The sequence below is a fragment of the Cornus florida genome, unplaced genomic scaffold (assembly GCF_030987335.1).
Source record: "Cornus florida cultivar Cherokee Brave unplaced genomic scaffold, ASM3098733v1 CherokeeBrave_3.0.0_Hap2_Chr04, whole genome shotgun sequence".
NCBI lineage: Eukaryota > Viridiplantae > Streptophyta > Magnoliopsida > Cornales > Cornaceae > Cornus > Cornus florida.
Window position 1 is genome coordinate 14,844,255 of NW_026775574.1, and position 13,949 is coordinate 14,858,203.

Sequence of the window (13,949 nt, forward strand, 5' to 3'; positions counted from 1 at the left end):
TTACTATGGAATGGAATGGCCATTCAATATGTTTAGTAATGGAATGAATTTTCATTCTCTATTCTATTCCTGCTCACTAAACAAATAAATTGTTGGAATGGATATTAGTGGGAGTTTTTATTATTATAATACGGGGCAATTGTGTGATTTTCAAATTGGACGAGGAAGGGTTTTCATTGTAACACACGTCTTACATGCATATAGCCACGTATATACCTAGCCTTACACCTGTTAATACATGCACCCACCTTGACACACCTCATAAGCCCCATTGGTTTTCCTACGCATACAAAACAAAAGGGAGAAATACAGAGAGTAGGGAATGAGAAATAGAGTTGGGAAGAGAGTAGAACAAGAGAAGAGGAGTAAGGTGGTTCGGCCATGGAAGGAGAGACTCAAGGCTGGAAGTTTTAAAAAGCTATATCCTCATCTTCACACCATCAACCTCTTATCCTCATATCCTCATCTAAAGGTAGGGTTTGTTCCAACTTTTGTTTCTTTGTGTGATTTGGGTTCTTAGTTCATACCTTGTTGCCATGAAAATTATTCTTGATCTGAAATTGCAACTGCTCTGTCAATTACTTGAACATCCTCTTTGATCCAACACATCTTTATTGAGTTTCTTGTGCCAAAATTGTTGAACAACTTGTTGGTTCTTATATATGTGTAATTGATATGCATATAATTTCTCAAAGTTGCAAAGCATTCTCTATTCATGGCTGTTCTTCCTATTTATGTTCTTAGATCCCTTAGCAACATTTGTTAGTGCATTTCTTACTGGGACTTCTAGTCTCCCCTCATTTCAGGTTTCTATGATCAGTGAAGAATTGGAGTTGCTAATTTCATATAGCTGGAGACTATTATATTGTGCATACAGTGTTTGAGGAAATGTTTGTATTTGAAATATTTGATGTATTTGTGAGGTTAAATGTCTATGTTGTATATAAACCATTTTTTGGGCATCTAGAGATTGGTTGTACCTATCCTTCTATAGTAGTTGTGATAGATTTTGTATTTAGAGCTTAAGTAAGAAAAGAAGGATTTTGTATTATGCTGAAATTCAATATTTTCTCCAGGGAGATGTAATGTTCTGATTGCTACGAAATTTTTACCACAGGTTCCTCTGCATGTCTAATTACTCTTTGCAAAATTTCATAATTTTTGGCTGAACGTTTATTTTTTTAAAAAATCCGACAGCACTTGCTGTCCGCTGTTAGAAAACCAATTTTAAAATTGTTTATTTGAACAACTTCTCGACACCAGATCATTACCAAAATTTTCAGTTTTATACTACCATGAATCTACTATCAAAATAAATTGAGTTTGCCTTGTTTCGATTTGAAATGAATTTTCTATGGATTTTTAGTTAGCAGCTATGCAGATTTTGTTTTGAGGTTGTTTGATATTATTTGTGTTTGATTTAGGACCACGAATGGACTCCTAATTCATATTTGGGATAATTTTTGGTTAGTTTATTCAGTCTTTTTCCGAAATCATATTTTGTAATAGCCCCTGTTTCAGGTCGTGACATTTTAATTCCGTTCTAAATTCTGTCTCCCCTTTCTTTATTTCTTTTAAATTTAATAATCTATGTCGAATCTCCATTTTTGGTCCTCCTCACTTCCTGCTCTCATCTATGGAGACAAAGTCATCAGAAACTGCAATTCATGCCATTTTAGGCCCCAATTCCCTAAGTTCGTCTAGACAAGACCCACATTTCGCACACAAAAGAACCAGAAAACCCACCTTGAAAGTGCTTCAATTTAATCTAGGAAGAAATGGGTATCGCCCAATTCAATCTTTTTCAACTTTTCCCACCAAGTAATCCAATATAAAACAATGTGCTTCCTTTATGTAAATTCTCTCCTTTTTTTTTATTTTTTTATTTTCTTATTTATTTATTTTTCTGCATTTTGTGCTTTAAAGATAGCTAGGAATTTGATTATTGCTAATGAAGATGATCTCATTCTCTACACAGAAAAACACATATATTAATGTTCTGATTGACACTTTCATGATACATATTAAACCATGAATTGTTGTTTGAGGAATACAACTAATAGTTCGAATTACAAGGGGTTGAACTTAGACTTGTGTATAGGCTATGATACACTGGGTTGATCTTTAAATATCGTTTTGGGTTGAGTTTGAGTTGATATGTGATCCAATCTAATTGTCTGAGTTGTAATCATGCACATTAGATGTCTCTTTATTGGAACAAAGAAAAGGGCTAGCCTAGTGCACGAGTCTCCCGCATTGCGGGGTCTGGGGAGGGTCTGATGTATACAGTCTTACTTTCAAATGGATAATGTTTCTAGTTTTGAACCCGTGACTTCCAAGTCACAATGGAGCAACTTTACCGTTGTGCCAAGGCCCACCCTCCTCTTTATGTGAACATAGTAATTATTTTGCCTTCTATGTGGCAATGCTATAGTTTAGTCAAAAGGTCTTTAGAAGGCTTGTTGGTAGGAGCATGTGACGGCCCTGCTTCTTCAAGGTAGTGCGTCCTGTGATGAACCGGAGATTGACCCGATAGCGGATCCAGATGCGGAAGTAAGAAACAAGACAACGGTCTCCCAAGACACAACATGCTTCTAAGACACTTTGATGACCTTCCACGAGGTCTGGAACTCAATGAGAACTGACGTGGAAACAAAAGATCGAAAAAGTAACAATTTAGCCCCCAGGGGCAAAATAGTCATTTATGAAAATATGGATTTGGGTGCCACCGAGCACACCGCTGGAAAGACAATGAAAAATTAATCAAGATGGACTCAAGAATCGAATGATTCGGAGTCCGGACGAAGGAGAAACGGTATGACGAAGAAAAACGAGCCCTTAAGGCTAAAAGGGTAAACTGGTAATTATCCAGGAAGATCCGGGTGCAACCGAGCACACCGTTGGAAAGACAGCGAAAAATTAATCAAGTTCAAAAAAAAATTCACTCAATTTGGAGTCCGGACGAAGGAGAACGAGCGAAAACAAAAGTCGAGACGAGCACCCTGACAAGTGGCATGACATACTAGGGGAAGAAAAGTTCCAGCTAGAACTGAGAGCCGAAAAGAGGTCTAAAACGAATTTTTCTGGAAAAACATGAAGAAGAAACCCCTCAAAATCAAGTTTTCTACCCGACAACGCGGAGGAAAACAAAAAAAACTCACTGTGAAATATCCAAATTGCCCCTAGATCATAGGAGGTCAAGAGGGTCAAAAAGCTGCTACAGGATCTGTCCGCGACTGAGAGCAAAAACGGGCCATCAAACGAATTTTTTGGGAAAACACAAAGAAGAAACCCCCCCCCCCCCCCCCCCCAAAAAAAAAATCAAGTTTTTTACCCGACAACGTGGACGGAAACAAATAAAATACACTGTAAAATGCCCAGAATACCCCCAAGAAAATTAGGTCAAGAAGTTTAAAATCTTTCCGAGCTGTTGCCAAAGGAAAGGAAATGGGGTTTCGGGAGGTTTTTAAATTGTCTAAATTGAAAATGCAATCTTAAAATACACCCACAAAACTCCCGAAAGTTTTGGATCGGTCGACACATTTTTCAAAAAAAAGTCGATGAATAGTACCAAGTACTAAAATCTCAAGTTTTAAAAAACATATTTATAAACTTTACAATTAATGGTCCTTGGCCTCATGTCATACATACAAAACAAGCATCCAAAAAGTGTACTTAGGTACACATTACATATTTGGAATCAAGGATACAAGTTTTGACATATAAGACTACAAAATGACATTTCATGCTAACATTTGTATGAAATGGAAACTTGAAAGCTACAAGTCATCCAAGGAATGATGAGCATCACGAACCAAGTCTTCGTACCTGAAACAAATCCCTAGTAACTTAGGGGTGAGTAACATAAAGCTACTCGTAGGAAATGAGCATGCATCGATCCAACATTTTACAAAATTATCACCTTAAGGTGAAACATGTCAAGGGGCTCATGCTACCTAACGTCTATGTCAAACTGAGACTCAGGGAGCATTCTAAACTACCTTAGATCATTTTTAGCATAAATCACATCATTCATGCAATTTAACTATATAGAAACATACTATACAACGCAACAAGATATAGGTTCTCAATAGTATTAATTTGCAATCTAAGATACGAAAACAATTAAAGTGGGTCATGCCACCTAGCGTCTATGTTCCAAATGAGTATAAGGAATCATCCTAAGCTACATTAGAACAATAAAACACAAGTGACGATATTGATGCAATTTAACCAACATTGGAACTTCTAATACCACACATAAAGCATGATTTCTCAAGTTAACATCTTGAAACTCAAAATGGAAAATCAAATAAGGAACAACAAGTTACGATATCATCTAGTTATCAACTTGAAATGAAATGCGAAATCAAACCAGGTAGATACTTGGACGCCACGTTGGATCAGACCGACACCATAGTTACTTTAGGGTTACTAGCCCACGGGTAACCTCCCTATGTGCGTACTAGACTTGTAGAGGGACAATCCCCCATACTAGAACCATGTCTTAGCCTTAGTCAAACAACGATATCCCCAAGTTTCCAAAATCAACAAGTTGTGCAACAACGTATATATCAATATGTATAAGATAATCAACTATCTATCACGCACAACCAAAATTGGAAACACATACAATACATGTTCTAAGTTCATAACTACTATGGCATGAAAGATGTCAAATACAAAATATGCAAGTCATTACACAAGACAATGATATATTCAATAAAGAAAACATATTTTCATGAATATAAATATAACAATTATGTTATCCAATGCTCAAAATGTAACCAAGTAAATATACAACAAGTCCAAGTCCATGATTTAAACATAGAAACAACTTTCAAAACACAATTAAATCCATGGAGCAATTAGATAGAATTTAATTAAATAAAAATAATTAAATTCTCTAGATTCCAAATTAATTCCAAATAACCTCAAATTTATATATGTTGAAGGACATATCATGGTCATCACATATATAACATCAAATAACTAATTAAGTGATTAAAACGCTAAAAATAAAATTAATTAAGCTAATTAATTAATTTGCTCAAGATTTTTAAATAACTCCAAATGCTCTCAGATTAACATATGTTCAAGAACTCGCCAAGGCCTACTTTAATATCACATTACAAGTTTATTTCATGCTTGATACAACCAAGTGAATTAAACTTTCACAAAAGATAAATATTAAATAAAAGTTGCAATTCTTATTCAAATAATCCCAATTTAATATATATCAACCACCATACCAAGGCCTAAATTTCTAGCATGCCACAATTTAATTCTAAGTTGAATATCATCATTAGAATTAAATCTTACACAAAGAAAATAATTAAATTAAATTCTAGATTATGAACAAAAGCATGCATATAAGTTGTATAAGCATCATTAGCATGCAAGACAACAAAAATATGAAATTATAACACCCCTTACCTCCATTTGAGATGAAAATCTCAAATCCCCACCGAAAGAAAAGTGCTCCGAATCCGACGATACTCCTAGGTTATATCGGGGACAACACGGTGAACATTAAACTCCAAAGAGGACATACCAAAATCCAAACTTGACTTCAAACTCGAACTCAAAAATAGCCAAAAATGGATTCTAATAAGGGGGAAAGATGCGCGCAGTTAAGACAAGCATAAAACACGAAGGCACTACGACTTTTTAACAAAGGGAAGTAGGTTTACTTGAGAGAAGAAGGGTGGCAGCTCCCTTAGGCTGCCATGGTAGCTTCTGGTCGTGCATGAAGAGAGGGGAAGATCATTTTTTTATTTTATAACCCCCTATTTATAGGAAAACCCTAAAAGTACCCTAAAAGGGCCCCGCCTGTTCCGGAAAAGTGAAATTTGAGCAGACGTGCTCAAACGGCAAAACTCTATGAATGAAAAAGAACCGAAATGAGAAAATATGAACAACGGAAGAAACGGCGTCGAAAACTGGGTCCCGAGCATAGAGATATGTGCTGAACAAGTTCGACGGCAACCAGGGTCAGAAACCCTGAAACTGGGGAAAAACGACCAGAAAAGCATTTTAAGAATACACGACTCGATGAAAAGTGAAAATGAATCTCATATGAGGATCCAAGCTCAAAACGAGGCATTTTTGCAATAACTTTCATTAATTGCACAATGGCCCCTCCAAAAAGTGAAAACTGCACTGATAACCCAGAATGAAAATATCTTCCAAAAATATTTTCTTAAAAATCCCTGAAATAAAATATCTTCAAAAGATATTTACGAAAAATACCCCAAGAAAAGAAAAAGATTCTGAAAAACTATGCATCCATGTCCCTATGGACACCGGGAGCAACCAGAGCACTTTACTGCAAAAGTAAAGATACGTATTTAGTGGAAACCACTTAGAATGAAGATACGTGAAGTCAAAAACCAACTCCGAGCACGAAAAGTGAGGTTGTGCCAAAAAATAACAAACGGGGAAAAGACAAAATAGGGAAAAGGACGAAAAGTGAATAGTGTCGAAAAACGAAAAATGTGGAAATGACTCAGTCCTTAAAGGAAGTTGTCAATTCAAAGGAAAGAGTCTCAAAAACCATTTCCGAGCACTCGAAACGACACTAAGTGATGAAAAACCAAACACAGAATAGAAAAGATAACGGAAAAAATTTATCCGCAAAATTTGAGAAAAAAGGAAAGGAAGAAAATGACCGGGTCATTACAGAGCAAGTGTTGTCAAGCACTTAAAAAGCCATTTGGACAACTATCCAAATGTCAGTGGAAAAGCGCATCTCATTGTATGATACCAGTTTCTAGATTCCTATTTCCAGAATCAAATTTTGACTCGATAAGACTGAATTTTTTTTCTCTCTTTCATTTAATAGCTGCTAGTAATGCTTTTGGTGCATAGTAGAAAGTGAAAGCATGATGGCAATTAGAACTAAAGGTTGTTCTCAGGGACTACTTTGGGAACTTATATCAGAACTTCAGAGGCCTTTGCCATCATGATATCTTCATTACTAAGTGTACAACCTCTGATTAATTTTCTAAATTTTGAATGAAATGGATAGATGTAAGGTGGTTAGTTAAGTGACAAAGTTGTAACCTCATTTTGAATACATCTATATCAAAAACAAACAAAGCAGGTGTTGAAAAAATGCATTTAGTGGTTATTTCCCCTTGTCCTGTTATTTTTGAAACAAAAAGCACTTTTTTCATCATTCATTATTTCATTTAACTTTCAAGCAGCTTTATAAATGGAAGTTTATAGAAGTGGTAAGTGCATTCTACAACATGGCTTTGCGTGTGTAAGCTTCAACACCCCCTTACATTGTGTTTGGGCAAAGAGATTTGGAAAAGGAAAGGAAATGAAAAGGATCAAATTTTTTTTATTTGTTTGTGTATATATAAATGAAATCATTACCGAAAAGTTGCAGAAAGGTAGAAATAAAACAGTAGAGGCAAAGATTTCTTTCCCTTGAGTCAAATCATTCCAAATCTGACCATTTTAAAATATCTAAATCCATCCATTTTGAACCATCTGTTTTGTTCCAAACACTAATACACTAGCTTCCTGTTTTATCAAGCAGGGATTGTTTCTTTCACCAGACTTTATTTCTCTTTATCTTCTTTTGTCTTGCTTACCCTAACAAACCCCAACCCCCCCCCCCCCACAAACCCTAAACCACCAAAAAAAAAAAAACCACCCCCACCATTTCTCTTGAGGGTTCAAGTCCTTTAGGGACAAAGTGGGTGTGAATGAGTTTCTTGTCAAGGAAAATAAAAAATAAAAATAAAAAAGAATACATGTATGACTTACTAGGGGTGCATAGCACTCCATTTATACAAAAAAAAATCGAAAAATATTCCCAAGGAAGGAAAAGTTTCCTCCCCCAACTACCACAATCACTTGAAAAGCTGGAAAGTAGAAAACGTTAAGGCGTTGTTTCCAAAGCTTAGATCAGCATGGGCACACACAAGAAAAGCAGGACATAAGTAATATAAAGCGTCTAGGGTGGAATTGCTCTCCATTGCATAGTAAAGAAAGAAACAGAGACTCCTTGTTCAAGATCCATCTTGCGTCTGTCACTTATTTTGAACAACTATGGAGGCAAAACTATCAGAACCTGCAACTCGCGCCATTCTAGCCCCCAACTTGAACCATATTTTCCATCCAAATCCAAAGCCACCCTTAAATGCAGGAAAGTCCTTAAATTCAATATAGGGAAAAAAGAGCATCGCCCTATTCAAGCTTCCTTTTCTCCTATAAGGTAAAACAAGATAAGAAACTCAACTACCCTTTTGGAATCCTCTGTCTCTGCATTTTGTGAATTGAGTTATAATTTTAGCTAAGAATTTAATTATTGTTAATTAAGATGATTTCTTTCGCTGTATTTTCTTTTTGGTAAAAATTTTGTTGTTGACCTTTCTTTGGTATAATATTAAACCATGATTCTTGTTCTACAGCGAATAATTGGAATCAAGAGTTAGATTGGTGGCCATTTGCTGGTTTTGAAATGTATTCTGACTATGATGATTATATGTACATATAAGAACCTATAAAAGGCCTTGCATGTAGGCTGGGGATGATGATTTCTGCAATTTTTGAAAAGTTGAGGGGGGGCACATGCTCCCCCGAACTGGCTCCGTCCTTGACTATAAGTGCTATCATGTGTATGAAGACTTACATGTAAAGTGATATATTGGGATTTGAGATTTATTTGTCACAGTAACTGTCCAGAATGATAGTTTCTTTAAAACCTTTGTTATGTATCTGTTAGCCATAAAATTTGTTGAAATCTAAATTAATTTGGTTACTATCTCTAAACATTTCTTCAAATCTTATATGATGTATGCTACTTTACTGACTAATCCTTTGTTGCACTGAATAACAAAATATTTGTATATTGCATATCTTTATAGAAAAAAGAGTTGCTATTAGTTTAGGTCCTCATGAAACATTAAAGTATAATCAATGGTAGCAGACAACAAGGTATTTATGCATATTCGATACTCATGCTTGTGACACTACGGATTTTTACTTAGGCTTTGAATCATGATTAAAGACTTGATTTTTATATTTGGAGACTTTGATAATATTATTGGGGTTGTTATAGTTCATTTTGGAGGTGGGTTATAAATTGAATTAGATATAAATTGTGGGAGTTTTATGGGAGACACTTATAATATTATTTATTTAGTGGTGGAAGGTTGGGAGATGATACGTGGCAGCCTTAGGTTTCACCTAGTGACACATGTTCTCCCCGTAGACATGTTTGTGTCCTATATCTCACCTTTTGTATTGCATCACTATTACAGGGAGAAGAGAGACAATAGAGGGACAAAGATCAAGAGAAGGAAAGGAAAGAAGTAGGAGGTCCGGCCATGGAAGGAAGAAATCAAGGCTGGAATTTTCGGCACCAACCTCATCTTCTCATCATCTCCATGTTTGTATAAGGTAGGGTTTATACTAACTCTTGTTGCTATGGTGATTTTATGTCAATTTCTTCATGTTGCCATGAATAATTGCTGTACCTAATTCTTGTGTATATTATTCTGTTTTGAGTTGCTCCATGCTTTGGTCATTTTGATTCTCCACCATCTATTGAATTCAGTGCTTTGTTGAGAGGTATCTTGTATACATATGTTCATATGCCATGTACTCATTCTTGGTATCATGCTCCTTTGTTGAGAGGTATCATATGCCTTCATGAAATCTCTTAGCAACATTTGTTAGTGTACATCCTGCTGGGACTTTTAGTCTCACCCTACCATCATTGCAGGTTTCAATGATCATTGGAGAACAATTGGGAGTTGCTGAAAATTATATCATTGGAGACCATTTAGTTTTGTGTATAAAGTGTTTGAGAAAATGTTTGTAGGACTTTATACTTGAGGAATTGGATGTCTTTCTGTGTTTAAGTGCTTTTGTTGTATATAAAACATATTATGGACATTTAGAGACAGGCTGTGCATATATATATTTTTCTACAATATCTGTGATGGATTTGGTATTTGGAGCCTAGACAGAAAACAGTGATTTTAATTTTTCTGGAATTCGATATTTTCTCCCCAAGGCTGTAGTGATCCAAACGTTTTATCACGAGTTCCTCTGTTTGTCTAGTACATCTCTGTAAAAATTCGTTATTTTTGGATGAACAGATTTTTTAAAAAAAATACAACAGTGCCTGCTGTCCATCTTTAAATCGCTGCTGGAAAACAGATTTTAAATAATTAATTTGACTAACTTATTGACACCGGATCACTACAATAATTTCCAGTTTTTTACTTCCGCGAATCTACTTTCAAAATAAATTGAGTTTTCCCCATTTCCATGTAAAATGAATTTTCTATGAATTTTTTATTATCCGCTGCACAGATTTTTCTTCTAATTTAGCCCTGCTGTCCTATTGAATTTTCTACTAAGTTTTTAGTAACCACTTCACAGATTATTGAGTGTCATTATCAGATTGGCGCAACAAGGTTGTTTGGTAATATTGGTATATTTAATTGATGTTTGATTATGTTGTTCGGGTGGTTGTCGGACTATGAATTTGTCATAGCCCCTATTTCAGGTCGTTGCAATGCTGCTGGATCATGATAAAGTAAATTGCAATATGTTTATGTTTTCACTGAATAAACTATTAACTAAAAAGGTTTTTGTTCTGCGTTGTTGACTTTATAAGTTAGATACCAATTCCCGACTTTGTATTTCCTTTTCACACAGATATGCTGGCAAGAAAAGGGAGGATGAGAGTGATAGCATCATCTTCAGCATTTTAGAGAGGGCACAATATTGTTATAATGCATACACACATGATCACAATGCATTCTCCATGGATGGCTTCAGTGGTTTGTTGGTGGAGTACATGGTTAGAGAAGCTGAAAGCTTCATGCCCAGGTTACTAACTTTTCATAGAGAAAAAAATAAAAATTATAAAATGTAGAAAAGCAGAATGGTGCTGTTAACAGTTTTCTAAACAGATCTTCCCTTACAAATTAGGTGGGCAGATACAAGAGCACCCGATGAGCATCCTTTCTTCCCAGTGGACTTTCCGGAACCAATGCTTCCACCTTTGCAATACCCACAGGTAACTGAGACTTCATTCTACTAGTTGGTTAAGAACAAACTTCCTAATCTGAAGGTTATATGCATTCTTTTGGCATATATTGTAACTTTTTTTTTTCCTAGTTGGTACTCACACACACGTCTCTTCTGAGACTTGAATCCCTGACCTCCCTTGGGAAGTAAGAGGCCAATACCGCTAGGCCACTGGCCCGTTGGTCATATATATTGTAACTTTATTGCAGATACTATTTGGAATTCAATTTGTATTGTTTGTTTGATCCTTTAATATCCTGTTTTTAGAAATGCACTTGAAACTTATCCTTGAGAGTTTGTAAACATTGACTGTCAGAGATAGGTAGCTAGATGTTTTAATTAACAGTTACAATTTTGCTATGGCACAATGAAGAAACATTCTGGTAATGGTAATTTGTAGTCGCTTCATCATAATCAGATGAAAATGAAAAGAAGGCCATTCATTAAAGTATATTATTATTTTTTTTTTGGAGTGTGTTTGTAGAAGTCTTAATATGAACTTGACATTTTAGTTTTCAGTTTTAAGATGAACAAAAAGAATTATCTAGATGCTTTGTAGGAAAGCAATTGATTTATTTTGAAATTTATGTACAAGATAAAATCATACAGTTTGCACTGGACACGGTAATCCATACAACAGGGACTAATTAGATGTTGATGTTTGTCGTATTTGTGTTGCATATAATTGACTTCCAAATATATGGAAGCACATCTCTCCACATTGTTAACTTAAAAATACTGTCTTGGGGACTTGTTCTTGGCAATGCTGTGGACGACGTAGTCACTTAGAACAATGACATCACCTAGTCATTTATGATGTCATATACCAAATACTATGTGCTGCTATCTGATTGAATTAATTTTTTTGATGTTGAATGCTCTATTCCTCCCTTTTGGTAATGAGTAGAGCAATCTTCTATTAAGGTGCCAAAGGGATACAACCCAAGTAAGACAAAGGATAAAAGAACAATCCATCAGAAACCTAAAAGTATCTCATCAAAAATTATACATGGATTTACAGACACAAGAAAGACTTGGACATTAGTGCTAAGTTCTTGCTTCATTAGCTGATTCCACCTGTCCTTTGTTCTGACTTGTTAATAGGTTTTGCATCCTGGTGCTGATGCAATCAATATCAACAACTAGGTTTGGAATATGTATTTTAAGGATCTTCTCCCAAGAATGGTAAAAGGAGGGGATGACGGTAACTGCGGATCATGTGCTGTCTGTGACACAATGTGCTTGCAGGTATCGTTTGTCCTAAAATGCTTTTATTTACATTTATTTTATATAATTTTTTTTGTGCTCTCATTCAGTGTCACTAAGTGATATAGATAAGTACACTGTGAATCCACAGTACTATTAGAGATTGGATTTTTACATAATGTTTAGATGTCAAAAGGCAGTTTTGGAGCAACAACCAAACTTATATTACCAAGCTTTACAAGAATGGTTTTAGGCAATTTTATTGTTGGATTGATTACTATCTTCATCACACGTGGATTCCTTTGTTGCTCACTCACTCATGGCCTACCATGATGCAGCTGTAGTTATGGAAAAATGCAGGGAAATGAGACCCACTGTTTGATGGCTCTCTGCCAGAAACCAACCTCATGTAACTATGGCTATCTGTTTTATCAGGAAATTTATGTGTGTGTGTGTTACAATTAATGACAATAATTTGATAGTAACTGAGTTAAATTTATTTCCTTTGCATTTAAGTAAGGACAATAATTTAGTGGAAGCATCAAAGCAGGCTGCAAAAATAACAATAGGCTGCTGTCTTCAACTCTTTTCTGCATTTATTCAGTTTAATGTTTTTGCACCTGACACAATTAGCTGACAATAATTGAGGTTTTGTTATATAAAGCGTGTTTACAAGTTTTGTACGCAAAATTATGCCAGCCTTCAGTATTCTTAGTGATGTATGAACAAGGCAGTTTCTAGTGGTATACAAATTAAACCAAAATTAATTGCACAATCAAATTATTGAAATGTTCATTTCATTTTCTTCATGGTAGGACTTTTGCTAAATGCTTTGCCTCTTATCTTCTTGGTGGACTATCTTGTCATCTTCATTATGCCTGCAGGCACTGTCGAAAAGAATCCATTATATTATTATTATTATTCTTATTTGTTGTGTTGTATCTGTTTAGTTTTTCGTTTCGTCAAAAATATTGAAACATAATTGCTGAATTCTTCTTTTTTAAAGTGTGTTCATATTAGTTGGAGGAATCTTCCCAACTTTTACCCTTCATAGTTTTCAATATATATTATACATATTTAATTTACTTAAAATTTTATTCAATTTTAATTTTTTCTAAAGAGGCTTGTCTTACTCTCCGAGATAGTAATATTATTTTTATTTGAAAAGCATTTGAACAATCTTCTTATGTTTTATAGAGACTAATTATTAATAGTTAAAAATTTATAAATTGGCCAAAAAAACCAATTGTTGGGAAAATTCTAAGCATGTTTGAATAATTAATAAAAACAAAAATTTAGTTGTAAAGAATGAATCATTTTTCACAATAATAATAATAATAATAATAATTGCAAAACATCATGTAATTTTAGAAGAGTATAAATTGAAGATCAAGAGATTTAAAATTTATGTTATTAAATTTACTGGTCTTATTGAATTTTTTACAAGTCTTTGTGGCATTTAAAATTAAAATATTTATATTTACTGACAATTTTTTAAAAAATTCCTTTGTTTTGAAAGAACACATCCACTCTATTGAAGAGTCAACCCTCAATATTTCAAATAAAATTGTAATGTCTTACTATTTAAGAATTGTAATTAGTGGTACTTTTTTGAAGAAAAAAATTGTTTTACTATATTTGACTCAAAACATAATTTCATTTAGATTACACAGCTAAATTAC

General features: G+C 34.6%; 1 long non-coding RNA gene across 1 annotated transcript; it reads left to right on the forward strand.

Annotated features, from left to right (window-relative positions):
• The first annotated feature begins 281 nt into the window (after positions 1-281).
• On the forward strand, positions 282-13,574 carry LOC132302817 (uncharacterized). The gene is made up of 5 exons (XR_009480937.1): positions 282-472; positions 9,279-9,417; positions 10,687-10,860; positions 10,963-11,050; positions 12,166-13,574. It is a non-coding gene; the product is annotated as an uncharacterized LOC132302817 (long non-coding RNA).
• Positions 13,575-13,949: the final 375 nt, after the last annotated feature.